The sequence below is a fragment of the Rhinoraja longicauda genome, chromosome 37 (genome assembly GCF_053455715.1).
Source record: "Rhinoraja longicauda isolate Sanriku21f chromosome 37, sRhiLon1.1, whole genome shotgun sequence".
NCBI lineage: Eukaryota > Metazoa > Chordata > Chondrichthyes > Rajiformes > Arhynchobatidae > Rhinoraja > Rhinoraja longicauda.
The window spans coordinates 4,858,873-4,874,694 of NC_135989.1; the positions used below are offsets into that span (position 1 = coordinate 4,858,873).

Genomic DNA, 15,822 nt, shown 5'->3' on the forward strand with positions numbered 1-15,822 from the left:
GACTCCTTTAAGTCCAGCCTCAAAACCTATTTCTACTCCCTAGCGTTTGAGGCTCATTGAGGAGGCGCTGTGAACTGTTTGCGTGCTACTGTATGTTTCATTTTTTTTCCTTAGTACCTAATCAGATGTACAGCACTTTGGTCAACGTGTGTTGTTTTTAAATGTGCTATACAAATAAAATTGACTTGACTTGGCTATTTTCTGTTTCTATCCGTACTATAATATTCAGGTGAGGCCCAGGTATCCTCTTAATGCTGGCTCAGATTGGGGCAGCACTCAAAAAATATCTTAATTTAGCAGTGGTGAGTTTGTCAAACAGGTTGGTTTTCTGGGAGTTAGCAATCAGTGCTGGGCAGTACTCTGAGAGGGACCTAAATGCTTCATTGAATGAATTGTGGTGGTGGCTCGAAGGGCCAAATGGCCTCCTCCTGCACCTATTTTCTCTGTTTCTATGTTTCTATATACAAAATGCTGGTGTAACTCAGCGGGTCAGGCAGCATCTCTGGAGAAAAGGGATAGGTAACATTTCGGGTGTGTGTGTGTGTGTGTGTGTGTTTACAAGAATAAATATATTTTATTATGGTGTTTACAGAGTGCTATGTTTACTGTTATTTGTTGTACTGCTACAAGAATACAAAAGCCCCGTTTCCGGAATATGTGGCATTAAAACGCTCTTGACTGCGTGAGTCGATATTTTATTTCCTCTTACTTTAAAACAGTGATGGCTACGGTGGGATTCGAACCCACGCCCCCGAAGAGACTGGAGGCTTAATCCAGTGCCTTAGACCGCTCGGCCACGCTATCCACTCTGCCTGTGACAACGTGGGATTCCTCCGGGTGCTTTATTTTCCTCCCAAGTCCTCAAAATGTTCGGGTTTTTTGGTTAATTGCTCCCTTGAAAAATGCCCCCTAGTGTGTAGGGATTAAATGAGAACGTGGGATAACAGAACTAGAGTGAATGGGTATTTATTCACAAAATGCTGGAGTAACTCAGCGGGACAGGCAGCATCTCTGGAGAGAAGGTCCGAATCGTCACCCATTCCTTCTCTCCAGAGATGCTGCCTGTCCTGCTGAGTTACTCCAGCTTTTTGGGTCTATCTTTGATGATTCAGATTGTTTCCTCTTCCCCAACCCATGGACTAAAAGTTGTGCTCTCTTCACGAAGACACTGTGAGGAAATACGCTGAAAATAAATAGGAAACCACCTTCCAAAACCTTCCTTTGGTGGAGTTCTGTCTCACAGCGCCAGAGACCCGGGTTCCATCCTGACCGCGGGTGTTGTCTGTACAGAGTTTGTACGTTCTCCCCGTGATCTGCGCGGGTTTTCTCCGGGTGCTCCGGTTTCCTCCCACACTCCAAAGACGTGCACGTTTATAGGTTGTGTAGGAACGAAAACTGCAGATGCTGGTTTAAATAGAAGGTAGACACAAAATGCTGGGGTAACTCAGCAGGTTTGTAGGTTAGTTGGCTTGGTATAAGTGTAAATTGTCCCTAGTGTGTTTCGGATATTGTTAGTGTTAACCAGGGATCGCTGGTCGGTGTGGACTCGGTGGGCCGAATGGCCTGTTTTCGTGCTGTATCTCTAAACTAAACTTTGAGTCCTACAGTATAGAAACATGCCCATCAGCCCAACTTGCCTATGGCGGCAATGATGCCCCATCTACACTTACCCGCGTTTGGTCCATATCCCTGTAAAAAAATCCGATCTACGTCTTTTGAATGCTGTTACAGTCCCTGCCTCAACTACCTCCCTTGGCAGCTCGCTTCAGAAACCCACCACCCTCTGCACGATTATTGTTTGTTTATTTATATATACAATATTTATATGTCTATATATAGTCCAGAACCAGGGGCCACAGTCTGAGAATAAAGGGGAGGCCATTTAAAACTGGTGGGAAGAAACATTTTCACCCAGAGAGTTGTGAATTTGTGGAATTTTCTGCCACAGAGGGCAGTGGAGGCCAATTCACTGGATGAATTTAAAAGAGAGTTAAATAGAACACTAGGGGCGAGCGGAATCAAGGGATATGGGGAGAAGGCAGGCACGGGTTACTGATTGTGGATGATCTGCCATGATCACTATGAATGGCCGTGCTGGCTCGAAGGGCCAAATGGCCTCCTCCTGCACCTATTTTCAAATGGCCCTTCCTGCACCTCAACGACTTCTTCACCACCCGTGGATTGGACTTCTTACTGCTCACAGAATCCTGGCTTAACCCTGGTGAGCTTGCTCCACTCGTGGAACTCTGTCCTGATGACTGTAACTTCTTCACCTCGCCTAGGCTCTCCGGACGCGGTGGGGGCTTAGCCACTGTGTTTAAGAAACATTTCAACTGCCGCCTCCTGAACGCTGATCATTTCTCCAGTTTCGAGGTGCAACTAATTAAAGTAGGCCTAGCCTATCCCCTCTTAATTGTTCTTGTGTATCGCCCACCAAAAATGCATAAGGACTTCATCACCCAATTTGCTGATTTGATTTCTAGCATTTTGCCCAAATTTGACCGGATCATGATTCTTGGTGACTTTAATATTCATGTTTGCTGTCCCACTAAGCCTCTTGTGAGTGAATTTATGCACCTGGTTGAGTCCTTCAATCTGACTCTTCACATCACGGGACCCACTCACAAGTTAGGCCATACTCTCGACCTAGTGTTATCGTCCGGATTCCCAATCAACAACATTGAAACTACTGAAGCCTGTCTATCGGACCACAGCGCTATCATTTTTGACGCATCTCTGCCTTTATCTGCCGCAAAATCTCATCTCCCTGTTCGCTACTCCCGCGACATAAATTCATTGACTGCCAGTAAATTCTCCGAGGCTCTCACAGCTGCCCCCAACATCTGCACTATTGAGGCTTCTCCCCCCCATCTCAGCACTGAGGATCTAGCCTCTTTATTTAATATCACTTGCTCTTCCATCCTGGATTCTATCGCTCCCCTTAAAATGAAAAAGCCTAAGCCTAAAGGTCGGCCTTGGCTCAATGACACCACCAAAGCCCTAAGAAGGGAGTGCAGAAAATCAGAAAGGAGGTGGAAATGTGACAAGCTTCAAATTTCCTTCGAAATTCTGAGAAACAATCTTCTCAAATACCAGGAAGCAGTATAGTCTGCTAGAGCACAATACTTCTCCGAACTTATTTCCAAAAACTCTCATAACTCCAAGGTCCTATTTAGCACAATTACCTCTGTCATATGTCCCGCCCCCAGTACCAGCTTAGTTGGGTCCCCTGCTAAGGGCGAAGAATTCGCTAAATTTTTCACCAACAAAGTTGAGAACATTAGAATGAACATTTCCCCTCCCACCCGTGACCTAGCTGTCTCACTAGTCTGTTCATCTAAATTGGACTTTCCAACCCGTCACTCTATCCTCCCTTGCAAAGCTTGTCTCCGCTATGAAACCTGCAACCTGCCCCCTTGATCCTGCCCCGATTGCCCTTCTGAAGGATGTCATTGCAATAGCCGGTCCCAGCATCCTCTCTATTATCAACAGTTCTCTGGCCACTGGCACTGTTCCAACCTGTTTCAAGCACGCGGTGGTCCAGCCCCTACTGAAAAAACCTAACCTAGACCCCACCTTGCCTAGCAACTACAGACCCATTTCCAAACTGCCATTCCTGTCAAAAGTCCTTGAAAAGGCAATTCTAAACCAATTAGTGCCCTACCTGCACCAAAACACCATCCTGGAAAGTTTCCAGTCAGGTTTCAGAGCCCACCACAGCACAGAGTCTGCCTTGTTGAAGGTACACAACGACCTGCTTCTCGCCATCGACACCGGCGACTGTGCAATCCTGCTCCTTCTCGACCTCAGCGCAGCGTTCGATACAGTGGACCACACCATCCTTATTGACCGTCTCCGGTACGTGTTTGGCATTGATGGCACTGCCCTGAGCTGGTTCGCTTCGTACCTCAAAGATAGGAGTTTCGCCATCAACATAGGCAGTTATTCCTCTGCTCCAGCTAGCCTCTCCTGCGGAGTTCCACAAGGCTCCATTCTCTTCTCTCTATACATGCTCCCCCTTGGCCAAATCATTCAAAGGCAAGGCATTTCTTTCCACTGCTATGCCGATGACACTCAGCTTTACCTCCCCCTGAAACCCAACAACCAGTCAAATTTAAACAGCCTCTTACACTACATTGAGGACATAAAATGTTGGATGGCACAGAACTTCCTCCAATTAAATGAGAGCAAGTCTGAGGTCATCCTATTCGGCCCCCCCGACTCCATCAAATCGATAACAGGCAGTCTTGGAAGCCTATCCTGCCTAGTCAAACCGCATGTCAAAAACCTCGGCATGATATTTGACTCTGCATTAAAATTTGATAAGCAAGTCAACGCTGTGGTAAAAGCCAGCTTCTTCCAACTTCGAACCATAGCTAAAATCAAACCTTTCCTCCAATTCGACGACACAGAAAAAATCATTCACGCTTTCATTTCCTCCCGCCTAGACTACTTCAACTCCCTATACACTGTGATCAGCCAATCTTCCCTGTCCCACCTGCAACTGGTCCAAAACGCCACAGCGAGACTCCTGACGGGTACCCGTAAAAGGGACCACATCACCCCGATTCTGGCCTCTCTCCACTGGCTCCCTGTGCGGTACAGAATCAACTTCAAGCTCCTCCTATTCACGTATAAAGCCCTAAATGGACATTCCCCCCCCTACATCAAAAATCTTCTAACCCACCTCTCTAACTCCAGGTCCCTCAGGTCGGCCGACTTGGGGCTACTGACTATCCCGCGGTCTAGGCTTAAGCTCAGGGGTGACCGCGCTTTTGCTGTTGCAGCTCCTAGACTGTGGAACAGCATCCCTCTCCCCATCAGAACTGCCCCCTCCATCGACTCCTTTAAGTCCAGGCTCAAAACCTATTTCTACTCCCTAGCGTTTGAGGCTCATTGAGGAGGCGCTGTGAACTGTTTGCGTGCTACTGTACGTTTCATTTTTTTTCCTTATTACCTAATCAGATGTACAGCACTTTGGTCAACGTGGGTTGTTTTTAAATGTGCTATACAAATAAAATTGACTTGACTTGACTATTTTCTATGTTTCTATCCGTACTATAATATTCAGGTGAGGCCCAGGTATCCTCTTAATGCTGGCTCAGATTGGGGCAGCACTCAAAAAATATCTTAATTTAGCAGTGGTGAGTTTGTCAAACAGGTTGGTTTTCTGGGAGTTAGCAATCAGTGCTGGGCAGTACTCTGAGAGGGACCTAAATGCTTCATTGAATGAATTGTGGTGGTGGCTCGAAGGGCCAAATGGCCTCCTCCTGCACCTATTTTCTCTGTTTCTATGTTTCTATATACAAAATGCTGGAGTAACTCAGCGGGTCAGGCAGCATCTCTGGAGAAAAGGAATAGGTAACATTTCGGGTGTGTGTGTGTGTGTGTGTGTGTTTACAAGAATAAATATATTTTATTATGGTGTTTACAGAGTGCTATGTTTACTGTTATTTGTTGTACTGCTACAAGAATACAAAAGCCCCGTTTCCGGAATATGTGGCATTAAAACGCTCTTGACTGCGTGAGTCGATATTTTATTTCCTCTTACTTTAAAACAGTGATGGCAACGGTGGGATTCGAACCCACGCCCCCGAAGAGACTGGAGCCTTAATCCAGCGCCTTAGACCGCTCGGCCACGCTACCCACTCTGCCTGTGACAACGTGGGATTCCTCCGGGTGCTTTATTTTCCTCCCAAGTCCTCAAAATGTTCGAGTTTTTTGGTTAATTGTTCCCTTGAAAAATGCCCCCTAGTGTGTAGGGATTAAATGAGAAAGTGGGATAACAGAACTAGAGTGAATGGGTTTTTATTCACAAAATGCTGGAGTAACTCAGCGGGACAGGCAGCATCTCTGGAGAGAAGGTCCAAATCGTCACCCATTCCTTCTCTCCAGAGATGCTGCCTGTCCTGCTGAGTTACTCCAGCTTTTTGGGTCTATCTTTGATGATTCAGATTGTTTCCTCTTCCCCAACCCATGGACTAAAAGTTGTGCTCTCTTCACGAAGACACTGTGAGGAAATACGCTGAAAATAAATAGGAAACCACCTTCCAAAACCTTCCTTTGGTGGAGTTCTGTCTCACAGCGCCAGAGACCCGGGTTCCATCCTGACCGCGGGTGCTGTCTGTACAGAGTTTGTACGTTCTCCCCGTGACCTGCGCGGGTTTTCTCCGGGTGCTCCGGTTTCCTCCCACACTCCAAAGACGTGCACGTTTATAGGTTGTGTAGGAACGAAAACTGCAGATGCTGGTTTAAATAGAAGGTAGACACAAAATGCTGGGGTAACTCAGCAGGTTTGTAGGTTAGTTGGCTTGGTATAAGTGTAAATTGTCCGTAGTGTGTTTCGGATATTGTTAGTGTTAACCAGGGATCGCTGGTCGGTGTAGACTCGGTGGGCCGAATGGCCTGTTTTCATGCTGTATCTCTAAACTAAACTTTGAGTCCTACAGTATAGAAACATGCCCATCAGCCCAACTTGCCTATGGCGGCAATGATGCCCCATCTACACTTACCCGCGTTTGGTCCATATCCCTGTAAAAAAATCCGATCTACGTCTTTTGAATGCTGTTATAGTCCCTGCCTCAACTACCTCCCTTGGCAGCTCGCTTCAGAAACCCACCACCCTCTGCACGATTATTGTTTGTTTATTTATATATACAATATTTATATGTCTATATATAGTCCAGAACCAGGGGCCACAGTCTGAGAATAAAGGGGAGGCCATTTAAAACTGGTGGGAAGAAACATTTTCACCCAGAGAGTTGTGAATTTGTGGAATTTTCTGCCACAGAGGGCAGTGTAGGCCAATTCACTGGATGAATTTAAAAGAGAGTTAAATAGAACACTAGGGGCGAGCGGAATCAAGGGATATGGGGAGAAGGCAGGCACGGGTTACTGATTGTGGATGATCTGCCATGATCACTATGAATGGCGGTGCTGGCTCGAAGGGCCAAATGGCCTCCTCCTGCACCTATTTTCAAATGGCCCTTCCTGCACCTCAACGACTTCTTCACCACCCGTGGATTGGACTTCTTACTGCTCACAGAATCCTGGTTAACCCTGGTGAGCTTGCTCCACTCGTGGAACTCTGTCCTGATGACTGTAACTTCTTCACCTCGCCTAGGCTCTCCGGACGCGGTGGGGGCTTAGCCACTGTGTTTAAGAAACATTTCAACTGCCGCCTCCTGAACGCTGATCATTTCTCCAGTTTCGAGGTGCAACTAATTAAAGTAGGCCTAGCCTATCCCCTCTTAATTGTTCTTGTGTATCGCCCACCAAAAATGCATAAGGACTTCATCACCCAATTTGCTGATTTGATTTCTAGCATTTTGCCCAAATTTGACCGGATCATGATTCTTGGTGACTTTAATATTCATGTTTGCTGTCCCACTAAGCCTCTTGTGAGTGAATTTATGCACCTGGTTGAGTCCTTCAATCTGACTCTTCACACCACGGGACCCACTCACAAGTTAGGCCATACTCTCGACCTAGTGTTATCGTCCGGATTCCCAATCAACAACATTGAAACTACTGAAGCCTGTCTATCGGACCACAGCGCTATCATTTTTGACGCATCTCTGCCTTTATCTCCCGCAAAATCTCATCTCCCTGTTCGCTACTCCCGCGACATAAATTCATTGACTGCCAGTAAATTCTCCGAGGCTCTCACAGCTGCCCCCAACATCTGCACTATTGAGGCTTCTCCCCCCCCATCTCAGCACTGAGGATCTAGCCTCTTTATTTAATATCACTTGCTCTTCCATCCTGGATTCTATCGCTCCCCTTAAAATGAAAAAGCCTAAGCCTAAAGGTCGGCCTTGGCTCAATGACTCCACCAAAGCCCTAAGAAGGGAGTGCAGAAAATCAGAAAGGATGTGGAAATGTGACAAGCTTCAAATTTCCTTCGAAATTCTGAGAAACAATCTTCTCAAATACCAGGAAGCAGTAAAGTCTGCTAGAGCACAATACTTCTCCGAACTTATTTCCAAAAACTCTCATAACTCCAAGGTCCTATTTAGCACAATTACCTCTGTCATATGTCCCGCCCCCAGTACCAGCTTAGTTGGGTCCCCTGCTAAGGGCGAAGAATTCGCTAAATATTTCACCAACAAAGTTGAGAACATTAAAATGAACATTTCCCCACCCACCCGTGACCTAGCTGTCTCACTAGTCTGTTCATCTAAATTGGACTTTCCAACCCGTCACTCTATCCTCCCTTGCAAAGCTTGTCTCTGCTATGAAACCTGCCCCCTTGATCCTGCCCCGATTGCCCTTCTGAAGGATGTCATTGCAATAGCCGGTCCCAGCATCCTCTCTATTATCAACAGTTCTCTGGCCACTGGCACTGTTCCAACCTGTTTCAAGCACGCGGTGGTCCAGCCCCTACTGAAAAAACCTAACCTAGACCCCACCTTGCCTAGCAACTACAGACCCATTTCCAAACTGCCATTCCTGTCAAAAGTCCTTGAAAAGGCAATTCTAAACCAATTAGTGCCCTACCTGCACCAAAACACCACCCTGGAAAGTTTCCAGTCAGGTTTCAGAGCCCACCACAGCACAGAGTCTGCCTTGTTGAAGGTACACAACGACCTGCTTCTCGCCATCGACACCGGCGACTGTGCAATCCTGCTCCTTCTCGACCTCAGCGCAGCGTTCGATACAGTGGACCACACCATCCTTATTGACCGTCTCCGGTACGCGGTTGGCATTGATGGCACTGCCCTGAGCTGGTTCGCTTCGTACCTCAAAGATAGGAGTTTCACCATCAACATAGGCAGTTATTCCTCTGCTCCAGCTAGCCTCTCCTGCGGAGTTCCACAAGGCTCCATTCTCTTCTCTCTATACATGCTCCCCCTTGGCCAAATCATTCAAAGGCAAGGCATTTCTTTCCACTGCTATGCCGATGACACTCGGCTTTACCTCCCCCTGAAACCCAACAACCAGTCAAATTTAAACAGCCTCTTACACTACCTTGAGGACATAAAATGTTGGATGGCACAGAACTTCCTCCAATTAAATGAGAGCAAGTCTGAGGTCATCCTATTCGGCCCCCCCGACTCCATCAAATCGATAACAGGCAGTCTTGGAAGTCTATCTTGCCTAGTCAAACCGCATGTCAAAAACCTCGGCATGATATTTGACTCTGCATTAAAATTTGATAAGCAAGTCAACGCTGTGGTAAACGCCAGCTTCTTCCAACTTCGAACCATAGCTAAAATCAAACCTTTCCTCCAATTCGACGACACAGAAAAAATCATTCACGCTTTCATTTCCTCCCGCCTAGACTACTGCAACTCCCTATACACTGGGATCAGCCAATCTTCCCTGTCCCGCCTGCAACTGGTCCAAAACGCCGCAGCGAGACTCCTGACGGGTACCCGTGAAAGGGACCACATCACTCCGATTCTGGCCTCTCTCCACTGGCTCCCTGTACGGTACAGAATCGACTTCAAGCTCCTCCTATTCACGTATAAAGCCCTAAATGGACATTCCCCCCCCACATCAAAAATCTTCTAACCCACCTCTCTAACTCCAGGTCCCTCAGGTCGGCCGACTTGGGGCTACTGACTATCCCGCGGTCTAGGCTTAAGCTCAGGGGTGACCGCGCTTTTGCTGTTGCAGCTCCTAGACTGTGGAACAGCATCCCTCTCCCCATCAGAACTGCCCCCTCCATCGACTCCTTTAAGTCCAGGCTCAAAACCTATTTCTACTCCCTAGCGTTTGAGGCTCATTGAGGAGGCGCTGTGAACTGTTTGCGTGCTACTGTATGTTTCATTTTTTTTCCTTATTACCTAATCAGATGTACAGCACGTTGGTCAACGTGGGTTGTTTTTAAATGTGCTATACAAATAAAATTGACTTGACTTGACTATTTTCTGTTTCTATCCGTACTATAATATTCAGGTGAGGCCCAGGTATCCTCTTAATGCTGGCTCAGATTGGGGCAGCACTCAAAAAATATCTTAATTTAGCAGTGGTGAGTTTGTCAAACAGGTTGGTTTTCTGGGAGTTAGCAATCAGTGCTGGGCAGTACTCTGAGAGGGACCTAAATGCTTCATTGAATGAATTGTGGTGGTGGCTCGAAGGGCCAAATGGCCTCCTCCTGCATCTATTTTCTCTGTTTCTATGTTTCTATATACAAAATGCTGGAGTAACTCAGCGGGTCAGGCAGCATCTCTGGAGAAAAGGAATAGGTAACATTTCGGGTGTGTGTGTGTGTGTGTTTACAAGAATAAATATATTTTATTATGGTGTTTACAGAGTGCTATGTTTACTGTTATTTGTTGTACTGCTACAAGAATACAAAAGCCCCGTTTCCGGAATATGTGGCATTAAAACGCTCTTGACTGCGTGAGTCGATATTTTATTTCCTCTTACTTTAAAACAGTGATGGCTACGGTGGGATTCGAACCCAAGCCCCCGAAGAGACTGGAGGCTTAATCCAGCGCCTTAGACCGCTCGGCCACGCTACCCACTCTGCCTGTGACAACGTGGGATTCCTCCGGGTGCTTTATTTTCCTCCCACGTCCTCAAAATGTTCGGGTTTTTTGGTTAATTGTTCCCTTGAAAAATGCCCCCTAGTGTGTAGGGATTAAATGAGAAAGTGGGATAACAGAACTAGAGTGAATGGGTTTTTATTCACAAAAAGCTGGAGTAACTCAGCGGGACAGGCAGCATCTCTGGAGAGAAGGTCCGAATCGTCACCCATTCCTTCTCTCCAGAGATGCTGCCTGTCCTGCTGAGTTACTCCAGCTTTTATGGTCTATCTTCGATGATTCAGATTGTTTCCTCTTCCCGAACCCATGGACCAAAAGTTGTGCTCTTCACGAAGACACTGTGAGGAAATGCGCTGAAAATAATTAGGAAACCACCTTCCAAAACCTTCCTTTGGTGGAGTTCTGTCTCACAGCGCCAGAGACCCGGGTTCCATCCTGACTGCGGGTGTTGTCTGTACAGAGTTTGTACGTTCTCCCCGTGACCTGCGCGGGTTTTCTCCGGGTGCTCCGGTTTCCTCCCACACTCCAAAGACGTGCAGGTTTATAGGTTGTGTAGGAACGAAAACTGCAGATGCTGGTTTAAATCGAAGGTAGACACAAAATGCTGGGGTAACTCAGCAGGTTTGTAGGGTAGTTGGCTTGGTATAAGTGTAAATTGTCCCTAGTGTGTGTCGGATATTGTTAGTGTTAACCAGGGATCGCTGGTCGGTGCGGACTCGGTGGGCCGAATGGCCTGTTTTCACGCTATATCTCTAAACTAAATTAAACTAAGAGTCCTACAGCATAGAAACATGCCCGTCAGCCCAACTTGCCTATGGCGGCAATGATGCCCCATCTACACTTACCCACGTTTGGTCCATATCCCTGTAAAAAAATCCGATCTACGTCTTTTGAATGCAGTTATAGTCCCTGCCTCAACTACCTCCCTTGGCAGCTCGCTTCAGAAACCCACCACCCTCTGCACGATTATTGTTTGTTTATTTATATATACAATATTTATATGTCTATATATAGTCCAGAACCAGGGGCCACAGTCTAAGAATAAAGGGGAGGCCATTTAAAACTGGTGGGAAGAAAAATTTTCACCCAGAGAGTTGTGAATTTGTGGAATTTTCTGCCACCGAGGGCAGTGGAGGCCAATTCACTGGATGAATTTAAAAGAGAGTTGGATAGAACACTAGGGGCGAGCGGAATCAAGGGATATGGGGAGAAGGCAGGCACGGGTTACTGATTGTGGATGATCTGCCATGATCACTATGAATGGTGGTGCTGGCTCGAAGGGCCAAATGGCCTCCTCCTGCACCTATTTTCAAATGGCCCTTCCTGCACCTCAACGACTTCTTCACCACCCGTGGATTGGACTTCTTACTGCTCACAGAATCCTGGCTTAACCCTGGTGAGCTTGCTCCACTCGTGGAACTCTGTCCTGATGACTGTAACTTCTTCACCTCGCCTAGGCTCTCCGGACGCGGTGGGGGCTTAGCCACTGTGTTTAAGAAACATTTCAACTGCCGCCTCCTGAACGCTGATCATTCCTCCAGTTTCGTGGTGCAACTAATTAAAGTAGGCCTAGCCTATCCCCTCTTAATTGTTCTTGTGTATCACCCACCAAAAATGCATAAGGACTTCATCACCCAATTTGCTGATCTGATTTCTAGCATTTTCCCCAAATTTGACCGGATCATGATTCTTGGTGACTTTAATATTCATGTTTGCTGTCCCACTAAGCCTCTTGTGAGTGAATTTATGCACCTGGTTGAGTCCTTCAATCTGACTCTTCACACCACGGGACCCACTCACAAGTTAGGCCATACTCTCGACCTAGTGTTATCGTCCGGATTCCCAATCTACAACATTGAAACTACTGAAGCCTGTCTATCGGACCACAGCGCTATCATTTTTGACGCATCTCTGCCTTTATCTGCCGCAAAATCTCATCTCCCTGTTCGCTACTCCCGCGACATAAATTCATTGACTGCCAGTAAATTCTCCGAGGCTCTCACAGCTGCCCCCAACATCTGCACTATTGAGGCTTCTCCCCCCCATCTCAGCACTGAGGATCTAGCCTCTTTATTTAATATCACTTGCTCTTCCATCCTGGATTCTATTGCTCCCCTTAAAATGAAAAAGCCTAAGCCTAAAGGTCGGCCTTGGCTCAATGACTCCACCAAAGCCCTAAGAAGGGAGTGCAGAAAATCAGAAAGGAGGTGGAAATGTGACAAGCTTCAAATTTCCTTCGAAATTCTGAGAAACAATCTTCTCAAATACCAGGAAGCAGTAAAGTCTGCTAGAGCACAATACTTCTCCGAACTTATTTCCAAAAACTCTCATAACTCCAAGGTCCTATTTAGAACAATTACATCTGTCATATGTCCCGCCCCCAGTACCAGCTTAGTTGGGTCCCCTGCTAAGGGCGAAGAATTCGCTAAATTTTTCACCAACAAAGTTGAGAACATTAGAATGAACATTTCCCCTCCCACTCGTGACCTAGCTGTCTCACTAGTCTGTTCATCTAAATTGGACTTTCCAACCCGTCACTCTATCCTCCCTTGCAAAGCTTGTCTCCGCTATGAAACCTGCAACCTGCCCCCTTGATCCTGCCCCCATTGCCCTTCTGAAGGATGTCATTGCAATAGCCGGTCCCAGCATCCTCTCTATTATCAACAGTTCTCTGGCCACTGGCACTGTTCCAACCTGTTTCAAGCACGCGGTGGTCCAGCCCCTACTGAAAAAACCTAACCTAGACCCCACCTTGCCTAGCAACTACAGACCCATTTCCAAACTGCCATTCCTGTCAAAAGTCCTTGAAAAGGCAATTCTAAACCAATTAGTGCCCTACCTGCACCAAAACACCATCCTGGAAAGTTTCCAGTCAGGTTTCAGAGCCCACCACAGCACAGAGTCTGCCTTGTTGAAGGTACACAACGACCTGCTTCTCGCCATCGACACTGGCGACTGTGCAATCCTGCTCCTTCTCGACCTCAGCGCAGCGTTCGATACAGTGGACCACACCATCCTTATTGACCGTCTCCGGTACGTGTTTGGCATTGATGGCACTGCCCTGAGCTGGTTCGCTTCGTACCTCAAAGATAGGAGTTTCGCCATCAACATAGGCAGTTATTCCTCTGCTCCAGCTAGCCTCTCCTGCGGAGTTCCACAAGGCTCCATTCTCTTCTCTCTATACATGCTCCCCCTTGGCCAAATCATTCAAAGGCAAGGCATTTCTTTCCACTGCTATGCCGATGACACTCAGCTTTACCTCCCCCTGAAACCCAACAACCAGTCAAATTTAAACAGCCTCTTACACTACATTGAGGACATAAAATGTTGGATGGCACAGAACTTCCTCCAATTAAATGAGAGCAAGTCTGAGGTCATCCTATTCGGCCCCCCCGACTCCATCAAATCGATAACAGGCAGTCTTGGAAGCCTATCCTGCCTAGTCAAACCGCATGTCAAAAACCTCGGCATGATATTTGACTCTGCATTAAAATTTGATAAGCAAGTCAACGCTGTGGTAAAAGCCAGCTTCTTCCAACTTCGAACCATAGCTAAAATCAAACCTTTCCTCCAATTCGACGACACAGAAAAAATCATTCACGCTTTCATTTCCTCCCGCCTAGACTACTTCAACTCCCTATACACTGGGATCAGCCAATCTTCCCTGTCCCACCTGCAACTGGTCCAAAACGCCACAGCGAGACTCCTGACGGGTACCCGTAAAAGGGACCACATCACCCCGATTCTGGCCTCTCTCCACTGGCTCCCTGTGCGGTACAGAATCAACTTCAAGCTCCTCCTATTCACGTATAAAGCCCTAAATGGACATTCCCCCCCCTACATCAAAAATCTTCTAACCCACCTCTCTAACTCCAGGTCCCTCAGGTCGGCCGACTTGGGGCTACTGACTATCCCGCGGTCTAGGCTTAAGCTCAGGGGTGACCGCGCTTTTGCTGTTGCAGCTCCTAGACTGTGGAACAGCATCCCTCTCCCCATCAGAACTGCCCCCTCCATCGACTCCTTTAAGTCCAGGCTCAAAACCTATTTCTACTCCCTAGCGTTTGAGGCTCATTGAGGAGGCGCTGTGAACTGTTTGCGTGCTACTGTATGTTTCATTTTTTTTCCTTAGTACCTAATCAGATGTACAGCACGTTGGTCAACGTGGGTTGTTTTTAAATGTGCTATACAAATAAAATTGACTTGACTTGACTATTTTCTGTTTCTATCCGTACTATAATATTCAGGTGAGGCCCAGGTATCCTCTTAATGCTGGCTCAGATTGGGGCAGCACTCAAAAAATATCTTAATTTAGCAGTGGTGAGTTTGTCAAACAGGTTGGTTTTCTGGGAGTTAGCAATCAGTGCTGGGCAGTACTCTGAGAGGGACCTAAATGCTTCATTGAATGAATTGTGGTGGTGGCTCGAAGGGCCAAATGGCCTCCTCCTGCACCTATTTTCTCTGTTTCTATGTTTCTATATACAAAATGCTGGAGTAACTCAGTGGGTCAGGCAGCATCTCTGGAGAAAAGGAATAGGTAACATTTCGGGTGTGTGTGTGTGTGTGTTTACTAGAATAAATATATTTTACTATGGTGTTTACAGAGTGCTATGTTTACTGTTATTTGTTGTACTGCTACAAGAATACAAAAGCCCCGTTTCCGGAATATGTGGCATTAAAACGCTCTTGACTGCGTGAGTCGATATTTTATTTCCTCTTACTTTAAAACAGTGATGGCAACGGTGGGATTCGAACCCACGCCCCCGAAGAGACTGGAGCCTTAATCCAGCGCCTTAGACCGCTCGGCCACGCTACCCACTCTGCCTGTGACAACGTGGGATTCCTCCGGGTGCTTTATTTTCCTCCCACGTCCTCAAAATGTTCGGGTTTTTTGGTTAATTGTTCCCTTGAAAAATGCCCCCTAGTGTGTAGGGATTAAATGAGAAAGTGGGATAACAGAACTAGAGTGAATGGGTTTTTATTCACAAAAAGCTGGAGTAACTCAGCGGGACAGGCAGCATCTCTGGAGAGAAGGTCCGAATCGTCACCCATTCCTTCTCTCCAGAGATGCTGCCTGTCCTGCTGAGTTACTCCAGTTTTTATGGTCTATCTTCGATGATTCAGATTGTTTCCTCTTCCCGAACCCATGGACCAAAAGTTGTGCTCTCTTCATGAAGACACTGTGAGGAAATGCGCTGAAAATAATTAGGAAACCACCTTCCAAAACCTTCCTTTGGTGGAGTTACTGTCTCACAGCGCCAGAGACCCGGGTTCCATCCTGACCGCGGGTGCTGTCTGTACAGAGTTTGTACGTTCTCCCCGTGACCTG

At 46.9% G+C, this 15,822-nt stretch overlaps 3 non-coding genes across 3 annotated transcripts; all 3 read right to left on the reverse strand.

Annotated features, from left to right (window-relative positions):
- Positions 1 to 719: 719 nt before the first annotated feature.
- Positions 720 to 804, reverse strand: trnal-aag (transfer RNA leucine (anticodon AAG)). Its single transcript has one exon. It is a non-coding gene; the product is annotated as a tRNA-Leu (tRNA).
- Positions 805 to 5,564: 4,760 nt separating this feature from the next.
- Positions 5,565 to 5,646, reverse strand: trnal-aag (transfer RNA leucine (anticodon AAG)). Its single transcript has one exon. It is a non-coding gene; the product is annotated as a tRNA-Leu (tRNA).
- Positions 5,647 to 15,227: 9,581 nt separating this feature from the next.
- Positions 15,228 to 15,309, reverse strand: trnal-aag (transfer RNA leucine (anticodon AAG)). The gene has a single exon. It is a non-coding gene; the product is annotated as a tRNA-Leu (tRNA).
- Positions 15,310 to 15,822: the final 513 nt, after the last annotated feature.